This window comes from Eschrichtius robustus, chromosome 9 (assembly GCF_028021215.1).
Source record: "Eschrichtius robustus isolate mEscRob2 chromosome 9, mEscRob2.pri, whole genome shotgun sequence".
Taxonomy (NCBI): domain Eukaryota; kingdom Metazoa; phylum Chordata; class Mammalia; order Artiodactyla; family Eschrichtiidae; genus Eschrichtius; species Eschrichtius robustus.
Window position 1 is genome coordinate 113116503 of NC_090832.1, and position 3664 is coordinate 113120166.

Genomic DNA, 3664 nt, shown 5'->3' on the forward strand with positions numbered 1-3664 from the left:
TATCAAAATCATCTAAAAATTACCAAAAGAGATTCTTATATAAATCTCTAAAAAATTAAAGTGAAATAAGTTTTGAGTGACTTGGAAAGTGGGGGAGGGCATGGGAGAGGGAGAAGAAGCATTTTTCCTGTATCCCTGTAGGCATTTTTTCCAGGTTTTAAACCTGATTCCTCAGTAATATGACTTAACAGTATTTGCTGAACACTTAGTGCTCCACACAAAAGGTCAACAGATGCATCTGCGTGGAGTACTTTTCAGTACATATCTGCAAGCAGGCACAGATAGTATATCTTAAAAAAACACGAGTATTATTCTTGAATCTTCTAATGATCCTGAGAAGTAAGTGGAGCAAGTATTTATTATCGTTTCATAAACAGGCAAACCAAGATCTAGAAAAAACACAGACTAATGCTGCTCACTCAACTCTTTTTTTTTTTTTTTCACTTGTAAACAAGGTTATATATTCACTGGTTGACAAAAATGTTGTGACCAGAGGCTCACAGGAAACCCCTAGGAACCGTGGTTCAGGATTCACTAATTTAGTATTCTCAGTGACTTTATAGAACACAACTACTTTGAACAACAAGAATCAACTGTACCTTCATACTCCCTTGTCCCTGGAAACAGCCAAGTGCTTCGTCATACTCTAAATATGACAAATGAACTTGATCAGATTTTGAATGAGGAAATGGGATGGAAAATAAAAGCAGATATACCTCCATTTTGACATGTCCCTAAACACATTCCAGTGCTAAATATGACCACCTCCATTATTTTGACCTTGAAAATCTTTGTGTTCCCCATTAATAAGAACTTTAGGATGATTTAAGAAAGTTTAGATTGTAGGTAGTAGTATTTATCATCTTAGAACTGAAAATTAAGTATTCTGGCTGACCACAAAATAGCTATTTTAACCTCAGGTGTTTTAGGTAGGTCCTCTGGTTATGATCCTTACATATTTTTTGTTAGACCAATAGCCATTTACCCTGAAATGTCATTTAAATATATCAGTGTATGAATTCTCGAGTCCTTAGTTATATTTTGATAACGGAGAGCTTTTCAGTTTCACTAATTGTGTTTTAACAAATGTGAAACTTGATTATGTAAAACAATAACCAATTAAAGTAGTTTATAAATGGTCAGTCTCTTTTAAGGGGTTAGCCAAATAAAATGTACATACTTTCTTGATTAAAAACAAGACTTGTATTCTCAAATCTTTATCATACTGTTACAGATTTAATGTATGAAATCTGAAACAATTCAGATTTATCACTGACAAAGTGATAAATACATACCTAGATCAATTTCTTAGGTTAAGTTGTGGCTAAATTCACTTTTAAGTTCAAGGTTCTAAGTGGTTGGGGGAGTCCTCTGTACCTTGAACAGCCGCCTGTCTTAATGAGATGAGCCCCTACTATAACAACCTGTGCTAATTCCATCATATTTATTACACTGTATTTTAATTATTTTCACATTGTATTTTAATTATCAGTTTATCAGTCTCCCATCAGACTGGGGATTCCTTCAGGGAGAGACTATCTTTTTCACCTTGTCTTGAAATAGGTACCAAATTATTTGACAAATGAGTAATGAACATTTCAAATGGCTTGCATTTATCCATAATTATTGAGTATTAACCTACAAATATTCTATAATCCGATTTTAAATCCTCAAATTTATACCAAGGCTTTCATTTAGCTTATGCTAATTTTTAAAATGTGTAGCTTTGAGGCATTTTATTATAAAAAGCTGGTAGTCATCTACATAAATGAGTAAGAACTTAAAATTCATCATACATTTACTTCATTTTTTAGCTTGACCTTCTAGTAAATCTTTAGCTTCATTGATTTTGACTGCTATATAAGGAGACCCTCCCTTTTCTGGGTGATTTAAAAGCATAATTCATCGATGAGCATCTCTTATTTTTTCCTTATTGGCAGTAGGGCTTACACCTAGTATTAATGCTGCTTCCCGTTTTGTCATTTTGGGTTCAAACCCACCTCTGTAATAGCCACCACTGAAGGCAGATTTTGGTAGACTTTGAAAAACTTGTTTTACTTGAGGCTCCATATGCTTCATGGCTTGCAAAGCGTAACGGCCTGCAAATCCTGCAGCAGCAATGGTGAGTCCAACTGCTACCACTGTACTGGCCATGGTTCCCGCTCTGCTCCTCTGCTTCCACTGGGAGCGTGGTTCATCCCACCCCACCAACTCTACGCCTCTACCACAAAGCGACTGCTCACTCAACTCTTAAGTGTTGTTTTCAAAACCTGACCCCACAATGCTGCAACTTCCATTTCAAAGCATGTTTCAACTTCCCAAACCATTTTTTAAAAAAAGTCCTCTTCTCTAAACATGTCAAAGTTCATCCTTCCAGATAACACTTTGCAATAACTCTAGTGAAATAAAGAGGCAAAGCACTTAGAATCAAAGGAACAATATTCAAGATCTATATCTGACACTTATTATCTGTATGACAATAGACAATTCATGCTGAACTTTAGTTTTTTCCACTGAGAAATTACAGGTAGAAATAATACCTTTGCCCCGAGTTTCGTTGGGCTTTAGCTCCAAGAGATACAATGTTTGAATATTGTAAAATACTGTAAGGTGTTATTATTATCATCAACATCATATGGAAAAGACCAGATAATCTCTTGTCGGGGACAATTATTTCCAGGTGACCATTACCCCAAGCCTTTACAGCTTCTATCATTCAGAAGGTTTTAAGATTCAAAAATAGTAGGACTCCAGACCTAGGTTTATATCAGACAATATCTTGCTCAACCTAATGATAGCAAAACTCTATTCTTTTTTTAATCTCCTGGGGCTTAATGTCACTTTAATGCCAGATACCCACTGAGGCCCAAAGCTTGTGCTGAACTTTCTTGATGATTTTTCCTCCCTCTTTTTGAGGTAAGTACATCATTTCCTGCCTAAGTAACGTCGTTTAGTGGTGCCATTTAACTCTATTTTTCTGAAGAAAATCTTCACATTCTACTGTTTCAATTTCTGGTGACCTCAATTAAAATTGCAAATGGAATTCATAGTCACAGGTTTTGTTCATAAAATATGGATACAGATAAGAGTTTTTCTTCGAAGGTAAAAGAATACAGTCTGAGGTTTCAGAATGAATAAAACTAGCATCTTTAGAGTGCATGCCTAGTATAAATTGCCTCATGACAATGAATTACAGACTTCAAAAACCAAATTAGATAGTGCAACAGTGCCCTGATTAATCTTTTCATCAGAAGATTAAATTCTAGTTATCTTGCAACTGAAAGTTTGTATCTTTTGACTATCTACATCCAATTCCCCATCCCCCCTACCCTGACCTCTGGTAACCACAGATATGATCTCTTTTTCTAGGAGTTTGTTTCTTGAAGTATAATTGACCTATAACATTGTGTTAGTTCCTGGTGCACGACATAGTGATTCTATATTTTTATACATTACAAAATGATCACCACAATAAGTCTAGTTACCGTCCGTCACCACAGAAAGATATTACATTATTATTGACTATATTCCCCACGATGTTGAAATTGTCACATTCATAAGATATTTGAATTCAAACACAGTGTTCTATTAAAAAGCAATCTAAAGCAATGTATCTCAATTATTTTGTCAAAGTAAAATGTATGTTTTGGCTTAAAGAAGTAAC

At 34.9% G+C, this 3664-nt stretch overlaps 1 pseudogene; it reads right to left on the minus strand.

Annotated features, from left to right (window-relative positions):
* Positions 1-1803: 1803 nt before the first annotated feature.
* On the minus strand, positions 1804-2230 carry LOC137769376 (mitochondrial import inner membrane translocase subunit TIM14 pseudogene; annotated as a pseudogene).
* Between the last annotated feature and the right edge of the window lie 1434 nt (positions 2231-3664).